Source organism: Schistocerca serialis, chromosome 3 (assembly GCF_023864345.2).
Source record: "Schistocerca serialis cubense isolate TAMUIC-IGC-003099 chromosome 3, iqSchSeri2.2, whole genome shotgun sequence".
In the NCBI taxonomy this organism is placed as follows: Eukaryota; Metazoa; Arthropoda; class Insecta; order Orthoptera; family Acrididae; genus Schistocerca; species Schistocerca serialis.
This window is the reverse complement of record NC_064640.1, coordinates 729,775,881-729,789,716: the sequence shown is the minus strand read 5'-3', so window position 1 is coordinate 729,789,716 and position 13,836 is coordinate 729,775,881. Positions and strand designations below refer to the sequence as shown.

Sequence of the window (13,836 nt, the reverse complement as noted above, 5' to 3'; positions counted from 1 at the left end):
AGACCCGCAAGCCACACTACAGTCTCTTTGTTTATTTTTTCTTTAATCTCATTATGTCTTTGAGCCAATTTCAGTTGATTTTCACCTTTCACCGAGCCTGGCATCAGCAGACAAAGACTGTGGTGGTTGTGTATGAGATTTGCGTGTGTTGTGGGCTTTTTTTTTTTTTTTTTTTTTTTTTTTTTGACACATTATCTCTGCTATATGGTGAATAGCAACAACCCTTTCCATAATTCAGTTCACTGATTTTCAAAGGCTGTTTGTGCAGATTTGACTGAAACTGAGTCTAAAACTTCATCAAAATCTGTGAAGTGTATGCAGTGGTACTTTAATAATACATGAATCTAAAACAAATTTGTGCAGTTCAAAATTATTGCCTGCGCTGTAATTTTGTTTACGACTCACAAATGATCTACATCGCCATATCCAGCCATTTTGCTCCTTCGCTTGGTTAAAATCTATCATTTTTTCCTCTATCCTATGTGATTGGTGATAATTTTGATGAATACCTTGTACATTAAAGAAATGGGCTGATAGGTCTACAGTTATCTTTTTCTTTTGTCTTGCTTGTGAATGCGGAACAGTTGCAGCATTGTTCCAGCTAGGAGGAATTGTCTTCTTTTGCAAACACTCTGCAATTTTTGTTTTATATTAGTTTTTATCCAGCTTTAATAATTTCTTTTAAAGCACCGTAATCACCAGACACCTTTGCTTTCATCATAGTTTAAATGTCTTTATGTACATTTTCATTATCAACTGTTTGTTTCTGATTAATCTAAAAACATAATAAAAATTAAAAACGTGCACTGTGTGATCAGGCTCTGAAGACCATGTGTGATCTCTCTCTATACAAAAATTTTAAAAGTCTTTGAATACTTTTCATCTTCGCTGTTACTTACTTATGATCTGTCATCTTTAACTTATGAAATGTGTCTACCAAATAATAATTCCTACTTTGTTTTCTAAATTCCTATATTGTTTGCAATTGTTCAACACAAATGATACATTGTGTGACCTCACATACTCTTGAATATAAATATTTTACCTCTTGTTTAATTCGGTATGTTTTATCATGCTTCTTTCATTATTTGCTTAAAATTCTTGGTTTCTTGTTAGTAGTTCTAATTGAAATTTTCTTTTCATTTCTGTTCTCCATATGTGTGACATCTGTTACTGATTGCGTAAATGTCTTTGCTAAATCATTGCCCCCTTTTGTCCATGACTGTATAACATTATTTTCCAATTTGCTTAACTGAATCTATTCTTAGAAAACAAAATTTCTCATAATCTACATTTCTGACCTGTTGGATTGGTCTGCTCTTTCTAGCTATATATCGAACTAGTTTACTACCCAGCATAATACACACTGTTGTTGCCATTTGACTAACAAACTTCTGAATCAACAAGTTAAGTGTAGCTTAGTTTGTTTCTTATCTCACATAAAGCTGTGTGTGGTGCAGCACATGCCAAGAATTGCAAGGCTAGACACTTTGACATCACTGAAGCATTGCTCCACCATTTCCTCAACACTGCTCTGTTCTTTCGTAAACCTGGTTTACTGGCCATGGCACCTTGTGCAACAAATTATCCTATACTTGTTTGTAAGAAGTGGACGTGCAGTCTTGTGGAGTTAATCAAGTCTCCCACCTACGTTAGTTTAAAAGGTCAGGATGATGTGTTAGAGGTAAATAGAGGTAATTTTTGTAACATAAGAATTTCTGTAAGTAGACTTATGTTTTCATGCAAATTCTGTGAATCATGATGGTGGTTTTGTTTTGAATGTGAGGAGTTCTTGATTTTTGACAGGGCAAATGATTAACATTCAATGTTTGATTTCTCAATTGATACATTTGGATACAGAATAATTCTAATGTGTGTTTAATCCTTCAGAATTTGGAATGTTAAACGGTGACTCCAGTAGGGTTATGGTTGTCAAATGTTGTGAAGAACTGTAAACAAGTATTAAAATGTTATCAGTTAGTATAATAAGTATGTATCATTAGTAACATGAGTAGTATTGAAGGCTAATATGCTGATTTTTTAATATTCAAGGCATTGTACTATTTAGTAATTTGTGAATGACGAACATGTTGCCATACACACCAATAGATCTCCCTCGGCATCTCTACTCCACAAGCTGCCTTATTATATGTGGCAGAGGGTATTTCTGGTTCCACTATCATTTTTCTCCCGTCCTTGTTCCATTTGTGAGTCATGATGTGAAGAACAACTGATAATAAATCTCAGTATGAGCTCTGCTTCTGCAGTTTTCTCAACACTAATATTTCAGGAGACGTCTGTTAGAGGAAGTGATATGTTGCCGTACCCTTCTTGAAATGTACGACCCTTAATTTCATTTGTAAACCTCTCTTGTTATTGCCTCTCTTGTACTGTCTGCCACTGGAGCTTGTTGAGCATCTCTGTAATGATCCTCTGATTCCTAAGTGATCTTGTGATGTAACGTGGCACACTTCATTGGCTCTTCACTCTCTCTTCTTCTAATCCAACCTGGTAAGGACCCTAGGTTGATGAGCAATGCTCAGGAATTGTCCTTGCAAGTGTTTTATAAACCATTTCTTTCATAGATGAATTAAATTTCCTTAATGGAGAGTCCAGGTTGGAATATCGACAGTATTATGAAAATGATAGATTGCTGCTGGCCATACAGATGATGTACTGATAGGCACAACAAAAAGACTTTTACACATTCAGCTTCGGCTCAAAGCCTTCTTAAGAAAAGAAAACATAAATACACACACACACATTCAAACAAGCAGACACACCTCATGCACACATAACCTCTATCTCCAGCTGCTGCAGACAGAATGCACGTGTCACAGTGAATGAAAGCAATAATTTGGAGTGGGGCAGGGAAGGGGGAGGGATAGAAAAGCTTGTGGTGGAGGAGACAATCCACTTGGTCCCGGTTTTGAAGCAGCCATTGAAATCAAACATGTTTTGTTCAGCTGCATGTCATGCCACTGGGTTGTCCACTTTGCTCTTAGCCATAGTAGGATGGTCCCCCCCCCCCCCTGTCACACACACACACACACACACACACACACACACACACACACACACACACACACACACACACACACACACACACACACACACACACACACATTTTACCATTGTACAGGGTGTCCATAAAGTCTGGGAACACTTTCAATTATTTATTGCACAAGTACTAAACATTGTACAGATGCCATACATATTGCATTTTGAACTGAAACTCTGAAAGTTTTTTTTAGAAACATTCGATATGCGAACCATGAGTGACCCGGCAGACGTCAATTTGGTAATTGAATTCTTGCCATATCCATCTCAGCATGACATTGTCGACCATGGCAGTCACTTCCCATATTCTCTCCCGGAGCTGTGCTACATCATGTGGTAGAGGCGGTACATACACCAGATCTTTAATGTGACCCACAGAAAAAAAAGCCGCACGAAGTGAGATCTGGTGATCAGGGAGGCGTACACAGAAAGCTCGCTCTGCACCTGAACTCACCATGTTCGTGACTAGCACTGACTATCAGCAAATTACCAAACTACGCTGTGGCGGTATACGTGAAGGAAAAGAAAAATAAAAGTTTCTCTTCAAAATGACGTGTATGACATCTGTACAATGTTTGGTTCTTATGCAGTAAATAACTGAAAGCGTTCCCGGACTTTATGTACACCCTGTATATTACCTGGTGCCAAGTGTGAAAGTAATTATATTGACGAAACTTTGAAGTGAACTTGTAAGTGATGAGTAGCAGATGATTTTCTTCATAAGAGAACATTCAGAATTTTGTAACTGCAATCACTTTACCACTTGCTTGCATATAAAAGACAAATACATAACAGTTGTCATGTGTTTATGTTACAGTTTAAGTCACCGCTGCAACATAGCAACTCACATACAATGCATCAAGTTTCATACCTAAAATGTAATATAACCCACTTTACAATGGGACTTGTTTACCGAAACACATTGTGCATATGACAAATGAAATAAATCTGGTGAATAGCGCTGCAGTGTGTGACAAGTACTGGATAAAAAATCTGAAAAGCAACGTAGAAAACACTACCTGTTTATGCAATATACTATGATTGTATGCAGTTGGTTTCTAAATTTTTAATTATGTGGCATAGCAATACACAGAAAATCATTTACTGCTATTTAATACATTTCTGGTGCGGGGGGGGGGGGGGGGGGGGGGGGGGGGGGGAATGGTACCCTTATAACAAAAAATGAATATTCTATGTGTCCGTGTGTGACTTTGGTAATTCCGATGTGACATTTAAGGTTTAGTAGCAACAGTGAACAGCAGACTTGAGACAGCACTTATATTCACCACTAAATGAGTGCAGATAAGCTGATAGTCTTTTGTGTGTGCGCACAAAAAACGCATATTCTCTAAATTAGTGTACTAAATCTGAGGTCTGCTTTGCCTTTTATTTTCAAAATTGACAAAAGTCTTAAATCTGAAATATAAATAACTTAACTGGTAAATATTTCTCACATAAAGTCCTCATGCATGGTTCATCTTCTTTCGAGAATTGGTATTTCGTGATTTTGCAGCATATCTAATGAAATATTGGCTTTTACAAAAACTTGAACATTACTTTTCCTGAAACTGTCTTTGTATTGTTTCTGTCATTAAGCACAATGTAAGCTTTCAACAATGGGTAACTGATTCTTCAAGCATAATTCATGGTGAAATAGTTCACGGGTGAACAGCCAGATGTGAATGTGCAATGGGCACAGTATTTCGACAATCAGCCACATTGCCATCGTTGGGTGTGCTGATGGTGAACTGAACGCTTAGGGACTGGTGCGGTGCTCTTCCACATCGTGTTGACACATTGCTCTAGCCACAGTTCGTGACCAGGGATGCATCCTGGTGGAATCTCTGCTGTTGCTCCACTTTCCACCAAAATCAGTTAATTGTGAGATATCTCCTTCCTCTTCTTAATCAGTGGATTCTCAGCTCTTACTAAAGACTGGTCAGCAGTTCCCATACCCAATCTCAATAATCCTTTAATGACACAGTTCCCTAAGTTAGAAGTCTGTGTAGTATGATCATAATACATTCCATACGATTCCGATAGGCAATGTTCTGCAACTGCTGACTTGTTATGCTGCTGCAGTGTGGTGTTCTATTAGTGTTCTCATCAAGCATGTTCAGCAGTATGCATCATCTTACCTATGTACACTGATCAGCCAGAACATTATGACCGCCGACCTACTGTCGATATAAACTCATCCAGGCGATAGCAGCATCACCTGGCGCAGAATGACTGATAGTCAGACACTTGCACGGTACAAATATTGTCAGTGATCGTACTGTCTATGTGTAGAATGGGAATGCACGTGATCTATCCAAGTTATATCCAGGGCAGATTGTGATGGCCTGGAGGCTTGGTACAAGCATTTTGAAAACTGCACGACTTGTTGAATGTTCAAGGAATGCTGTGGTAAGTTTCTTAAACATGTGGCGAAACCAAGGTGAAAACACGTCCAGGCGTCATAGGGTTTGGCGGCCACCCTTTATTACAGATGTCAGACTTCGTAGGCTGGGCATACTGGTTGGTTAGTTTGGGGGTGGGACAGTAGTGCCACAGGGAAATGTGATAGGACCGCTCTTATTTTCTATATGCATAAATGATTTGGCAGACAAGGTGAGCATCAGTCTGCTGTTTGCTGATGACACTGTGGAGTATGGGAAGATGTCATTGTTGAGTAATTGTAGGAGGATATAAGATGATTTTGAGAAAATTTATAGTTGGTGTGATGAATGGCAGCTAGTTCCAAATGTAGGAAAATGTAAGTTAATGTAGATGAGTAAGAGAAATACTCCAGTATTGTTCAGATACAGCATTAGCACTGTGCTGCTAATGTGGTCACTTCAATTAAATATTTATCTGTAATGTTGCAAAGTGATACGAGATGGAATGCGGACATAAGGACTGCAGTAGAAGGCAATGGTCGATTATGATTTAGTAGAAGAATTTTAGAAAAGTGTGGTTCATCTGTAAAGAAGACTGCATATAGAACAGAAGTATGACCCATACTTGGCTACTACTCGAATCTTTGGGATACCCAGTAGGTCAGATTAAAGGAAGGCATCAAAGCAATTCAGACCAGGATGTTAGATTTGTTACTGGTAGGTTCGATTAGCATGTGAATATCACAGCGTGTCCCTGGTGGGAAGACTATGTTCTTTTCACAGAATACTATCAACAAAATGTAGAGAATCAGCATTTGGACCTGACTGCAGATTGATTCAACTGCCGCTGACGTACATTTCGTATAAGGACCATAAAGATCAAGTAAGAGAAATTAGGGCTCTTTCAGAGGCTTATAGATAGTCGTTTTTCCCTCACCACATTTAATAATGGAACAGCTAAGGAAATGACTAGTAGCTACTCACCGTATGGAGTAGGTATGTAGATGTACATCCATATTTGGTAACACTACAGAATGCAGATAGAACCAACAAGATAGTAGAAGCAGAACTGAAATATATGCATGCATTCCAGGAAGACTTCTGGTTGGGTAGCTGACTGAAATAGGTGAATCGATAGAAATCGAATGATGTTGACATGCAGTGATCGCTTGCTAGTCGCTAACAATAACATTATGTTTAAGGCCTCGCTAAAAATAACATTATGTTTAAGGCCAGTAACATTATGTTTAAGGCCACTATCTCTACAAAACCAAAGGCAAAAGGGTGAATTAATGTTGGCTGAAATGTTGAGTGTAATTGAGTTTGAAATCAACTTATTTGTTGATGTATTTCATACGTTTAATTGTGTTGTCTTATGGCTGAACAGTAGCAACTGCAAACTGATAGGCCGTACTGGTCAACATGTTACAATTTTTATCAGTTTTCAGTTACTCCCATCCTGTTCACTTAGGTACATTTTACAAAGTAGCATTTATTAGGTAGTTTGCATTTTGAGCTGGAATTTGCACAGATATTAGCATTTATCACAAATGTGAATTTTTCAGGTCCATGTTTAAAGCATATTGATGTACCAGTTAAGACATTATTTGAGCATGTGAATGTATGTTTAATTTTCTTTCTTTATTACAGACATTATTATTTAATTTGTGTAATATATCCTATGTCCACCATAACTCGTTTTTTTTTTTTTTTTTTTTTTTTTAAGTAAAACTAATGATAACCCAAAGGTTGGTATGAATATTACAGCGCTTTGCTATCCATTATGATTCATTAGAAATTGTCTCCCTATTACATTTTTTATGAACAGTACTTGGTGATATGAAAAGTACAGTTGAATTTCAGTAACAACAAACCAGACTTAGTATTGTTTTCAGGAATAAGAAGTACAGAGCTTTAAAAAAGGGAATGACTGAATGGGAAAAATAAATTTAACTGTAATATTCTTGAAATATGTGATGTGATTTAAGAGTATTTTATACGAATGTGACTTAACACTCTGTGATGTTGCATTTTTCAGTATATATTTAAACTATACTCGTAATAGAATTTGTTCTGAACTAGGAATTTGTATTTTCTACAGAGGGAGGTCTGGACATATTGGCAATGTGAGTGATCGCCAAGGACAGTCCCGACCAGTGATGGCCCAAAAAATATTACAACAGAGTCGGGAAGCTGAGTCTGCACTAGCTGATGCCTTGGTAAGTGTCCCATTGTTATTTTGAGTGTATTGTGTCACTATTTTTTTTCTTTTTTGTGTGTACACCTGTGTAACATAAATATATGTGCTAAGTCTGACAGTAGTTCATAGACATGCAATTCTTTCTTTAGATTACATTTATAGAAATGGAGAAGGGCCAGAACACTCAGATGACTACTTGTGATCTAAATACTATGTTTACTTGTTGGTATAAAAATTCCCTTTTTGAAACATGCTGAGTAAAAATCAAAGCATAATTTTGCACTCACTTAAAAAAGGAACTGAATATTTTTTATAAGCCTTAAGGCTACATATATTTTTTTTGGCAACACACGTAACTACGAGGAAACTGAACATAAAGTTTTCAGCATTATGAAAACTGGCATGGAATACACAGAAATAAAAGCAATTCATTCTCTTCAGTTTCACTCTTACTGTTCGTATTCTTGTAAGTCAAAAATTTACAAAAACATTATTTTTGAAATTGACATTTTGCAGATAAGGTAACTTAGTATTATTGTTTTACCAAATTTCTAGAATAACTAATGAAAATGTAGAGGTAACAACTCACCAAATAGTAGAAGCGTTAATTGTCTTTCATGCATTCTAAGAGCGTTACAGTAGAACCCTCATATATCTTAACTCATCACACACTATGACAGTTATATGTCGTTTTGCATATCTTCAGGGTGAAGGAAGGTCAAAAGTGAAAGATTGAGACATGCAGTAGTACAGAAAAATGTATATAGCAGTGAACATAGTGGTGAACCTGAGAAGTTAGAGAACATTACTAAACTGCAGAAAAGAGAGAATTTGTGTGTGTGTGTGTGTGTGTGTGTGTGTGTGTGTGTGTGTGTGTACCTCTAAAATAAATGTGACTGGAAAACACTCTGAGAATGTAATGTTGATGAGACTAAAATTCTATAAATAATTTGACAGGGTCCAGAAGAATAGAGGGCAGAGCGATGTAGTGAGAATGTCATGTTGATGAGACTAAACTAAATGATTTGACAGGGTCCAGGAGAATGGAGGCCAGAGAGATGTGGTGAGAGCTGTGCAGTTGAAATGGGAAATAAGAAATATAATGTTGTTCAGGTAGTTAAGGGGAAAGGAAAACCTAATTTTGAAGGGGGACTGGAATTTGACAGTAGTAAAGAGAAGAGAAGGAAAAATAGAAAGAAAGAAAGAAGAAAAAAAAGATGAATATGTACTGGGAAAAGGAATGAAAGAGTAAGGCACCTGGTAAAATTTTGGACACAGCATAATTTAAACGTTCTTAACACTTGGTTTAAGAATCGTAAGGTTCAAACGTAGTATGTGTTCCAAAATCCTGCTGCAAATCAACATTAGTGGTATGGGTCTGTAATTCACTGGATTACTCATACTCTTACTCCAGTATTGGTGTGACCTTTGCAACTTTCCAGTCTGTAGGTTAGGATATTTTGGCAAGTGAGTGGTTGTATATGATTGTTAAGCATGGAGCTATTATATCAGCATACTCTAATTGGTATACAATCTGGAGTGGAGGACTTTATTAAGTGATTTAGCTTTTTTTGCTACACTGATGATATCGACATCTAAGTTACTCATGTTGGCAGGAGCTCTTGATTCGAATTCTGGAAAACTTATGTTATCTTCTTTGGTAAAGGAATTTCAGAAAACTGTATTTTAACTCCATCTTACTGGCACTGTCATTGACAACATGACCTTCACTATCGTGCATTGAAGGTGTTGATAGTGTCTTGCCGCTGGTGTACCTCCAGTATGACCAGAGTCTCTCTGGATTTTCTACCACATGTCAAAACAGAGTTTTGTTGTGAAAACTATTAAAATCACCTTGCATTGAAGCTCACCCTAAATTTCAAGCTTCTGTAAAACATCACCAACCTTGGAGATTTTGCATTCTTTTAAATTTGGGATGCTTTTTTGTTGCTTGTGCGACAGTGTTCTGACCTGTTTTTTGTATTATTGGAGTTTATTTCCATCTGCTATTAATTTGTTTGGTATAAATCTCTCTGTTGCTTTGATACCATTCCTTCGAATATAAGCTACATGTGGTCGACACTTTTATAGTTAGTTCATCGGGAATGGAGGCTGTCCCTTAAGAAAGCGTCGGGCGAATTATTTCCGCTTTTTAAATAGGTATATTTTGTGTTTATTCTTGTTAGGTTTGGGTGTTGCGGTATTCAGTCTCGCTACAACGACCTTGCATTCACTGTACCCTGAATTCATCACAATGCTCCCAATTTGATCAGGGTTATTTGTTGCTAAGATGTCAAGTGTGTTTTCACCTCCATTCACACTTTTAGTGGGCTCCTGACCTAATTGTTTAAAATAATTTTCGAACAAACAATTTAGTACAGTTTCGGCCAATGTTTTGTATCTGCCACTGACTTCAAATATGTTATTTTGCTAACATATTGAGGCTAGACAGAAGTCACCAACAAGTATAATTGTATGAGTGGGGTACCTGTTCGAAAGAAGACTGCTTTGAACTGTTCAGCAGCTGTATCATCTGACTTTGGAGGTCAGTAAAGGAACCAATTATTAATTTATTCTAGTTGTTGAGTATAACCTCTACATATACTAACTCACAGGAACTATCTACTTCGTTGTTGTTGTTGTTGTTGTTGTTGTGGTCTTCAGTCCGGAGACTGGTTTGATGCAGCTCTCCATGCTACTTTATCCTGTGCAAGCTTCTTCATCTCCCAGTACCTACTGCAGCCTACATCCTTCTGAATCTGCTTAGTGAATTCATCTCTTGGTCTCTCTCTATGATTTTTACCCTCCACGCTGCCCTCCATTACTAAATGGTGATCCCTTGATGCCTCAAAACATGTCCTACCAACCGATCCCTTCTTCTGGTCAAGTTGTGCCACAAACTCCTCTTCTCCCCAATTCTATTCAATACCTCCTCATTAGTTATGTGATCTAACCATATAATCTTCAGCATTCTTCTGTAGCACCACATTTCGAAAGCTTCTATTCTCTTCTTGTCCAAACTTCGTTAGACTACTTCTAACAGTAACCACCAACTGTATTTAAATGTATCCTCTCTGAACAACGTCAGGTCTTTTGTAATAATTTTGGCTCAATTTTTCTGTTGTTTACCTAGAACGAATTGTGCTTCAGTGCTTTCTAGCCCCTGGTTCTTTTGTTCTTTCCCAACACAACTACGACAATTTACTAATATAATACCTACGGTTCCTATGTCAACCCTTGTTCTGTGCCTGGCCATCACTCTTCAAAATTGAAACTTATTTTGTCTTTCCCTGAGGCCCTCTAACCTAAAAAATCACCCAGTCCAATCCACACGCGTGCACCCCCCTTCCTCCCCACTCAACACTTTCTGTGTTCAGTGGACCTCTGACCTGCCCACCATCCTGTGGCGCAACTCGAGGCTCCTCCAGTCTACATGGTTACAGAACTGTCGGAGCCTCTGATTCAGACCCTTCACTCAGCTCTGTATCAAAGGTCTATAATTGAAGGTCAACAGTCAACCCTGTAGATGATGCTACAAATGGTGATCTCTGCCATCATCTTGCAAGTAAGACCGGCAGTCTGTACCATTTCTTCTAGCCACCTGAAACCAGAGAGAATCTCTTCTGATCCAAAGCAACATTTATTGTTGGTACGTACATGAGCCACCACCTACATCCTTTACTTTTTGTGGCATTCAGAAGGACCCATGCCACCTCTTGGGTGACTCCGCCAGGTATGCACACAGAGTGCCCACTGGATTTCTTCCCATCCATGGTAGCCATGTCCCTAATGGGTGCCATTACGTGCCTAACATTAGAGCTTCCAACGGCTGTTGATCCTACCCTCTGCAACCTTGCAGGTTGAGAGGCTTCCTCTAGAACAGGGCAAGCAACTACGTGTGGCTCAGGATGTGTATCAGCTGTAGATAGTACCATGATCCTGTTTGCCAGACAAAGCAGAGAGGTATTTTGATCAGTCTCCCCTCCCATCTCAGAAAGTCTTTCATTGCCTGTCACACCTTGGGATGACCTCCCATTCAGCCACTGGTGAGGGGTCAACCTCAGTGTGGGCAATAACAGGGACATCAACAGTAGTGGACCAGTCGAGGGACACATGGAATGTGCTGGACATACTATAGATCCCCACTTTCAGCCCTCCGCAGTGACGCCCATCGGCAGCAGCCTCAAGCTGAGTGACTGAAGACAGCACCGCATTGAGCTTTGAGTGAAGGTTCACCAATTCAACTTGCATACGAATACAGCAGTCCCAGTTCATATCCACACTGGACTACATTACATAGTCCCTATTCACACTACACTACCCAGGTATTAAAATGCTATACTGTGTATAGTAAGTACCCAAATATGCAATGTTGTTGTTGTTGTTGTGGTCTTCAGTCCTGAGACTGGTTTGATGCAGCTCTCCATGCTACTCTATCCTGTGCAAGCTTTTTCATCTCCCAGTACCTACTGCAACCTACATCCTTCTGAATCTGCTTAGTGTATTCATCTCTTGGTCTCCCTCTACGATTTTTACCCTCCACGCTGCCCTCCAATACTAAATTGGTGATCCCTTGATGCCTCAGAACATGTCCTACCAACCGATCCCTTCTTCTGGTCAAGTTGCGCCACAAACTTCTCTTCTCCCCAATACTATTCAATACTTCCTCATTAGTTATGTGATCTACCCATCTAATCTTCAGCATTCTTCTGTAGCACCACATTTCGAAAGCTTCTATTCTCTTCTTGTCCAAACTATTTATCGTCCATGTTTCACTTCCATACATGGCTACACTCCATACAAATACTTTCAGAAATGACTTCCTGACACTTAAATCAATACTGGATGTTAACAAATTTCTCTTCTTCAGAAACGCTTTCCTTGCCATTGCCAGCCTACATTTTATATCCTCTCTACTTCGACCATCATCAGTCATTTTGCTCCCCAAATAGCAAAACTCCTTTACTACTTTAAGTGCCTCATTTCCTAATCTAATTCCCTCAGTATCACCCGACTTAATTAGACTACATTCCATTATCCTTGTTTTGCTTTTGTTGATGTTTATCATATATCTTCCTTTCAAGACACTGTCCATTCCATTCAACTGCTCTTCCAAGTCCTTTGCTGTCTCTGACAGAATTACAATGACATCGGCGAACCTCAAAGTTTTTATTTCTTCTCCATGAATTTTAATACCTACTCCGAATTTTTCTTTTGTTTGCTTTACTGCTTGCTCAATATACAGATTGAACAACATTGGGGAGAGGCTACAACCCTGTCTTACTCCCTTCCCAACCACTGCTTCCCTTTCATGTCCCTCGACTCTTATAACTGCCATCTGGTTTCTGTACAAATTGTAAATAGCCTTTCGCTCCCTGTATTTTACCCCTGCCACCTTTAGAATTTGAAAGAGAGTATTCCAGTCAACATTGTCAAAAGCTTTCTCTAAGTCTACAAATGCTAGAAACGTAGGTTTGCCTTTCCTTAATCTTTCTTCCAAGATAAGTCGTAAGGTCAGTATTGCCTCACGTGTTCCAATGTTTCTACGGAATCCAAACTGATCTTCCCCGAGGTTGGCTTCTACTAGTTTTTCCATTCGTCTGTAAAGAATTCGTGTTAGTATTTTGCAGCTGTGACTTATTAAGCTGATAGTTCGGTAATTTTCACATCTGTCAACACCTGCTTTCTTTGGGATTGGAATTATTATATTCTTCTTGAAGTCTGAGGGTATTTCGCCTGTCTCATACATCTTCCTCACCAGATGGTAGAGTTTTGTCAGGACTGGCTCTCCCACGGCCGTCAGTAGTTCCAATGGAATATTGTCTACTCCGGGGGCTTTGTTTCGACTCAGGTCTTTCAGTGCTCTGTCAAACTCTTCACGCAGTATCATATCTCCCATTTCATCTTCATCTACATCCTCTTCCATTTCCATAATATTGTCCTCAAGTACATCGCCCTTGTATAGACCCTCTATATATTCCTTCCACCTTTCTGCTTTCCCTTCTTTGCTTAGAACTGGGTTTCCATCTGAGCTCTTGATATTCATACAAGTCGTTCTCTTATCTCCAAAGGTCTCTTTAATTTTCCTGTAGGCGGTATCTATCTTACCCCTAGTGAGATAGACCTCTACATCCTTACATTTGTCCTCTAGCCATCCCTGCTTAGCCATTTTGCACTTCCTGTCGATCTCATTTT

General features: G+C 38.7%; 1 pseudogene; it reads left to right on the top strand.

The window, feature by feature from the left end:
- LOC126471164 (CLIP-associating protein 1-like) overlaps positions 1 to 13,836 on the top strand; it is a 245,149-nt pseudogene that overhangs the window by 170,516 nt on the left and 60,797 nt on the right.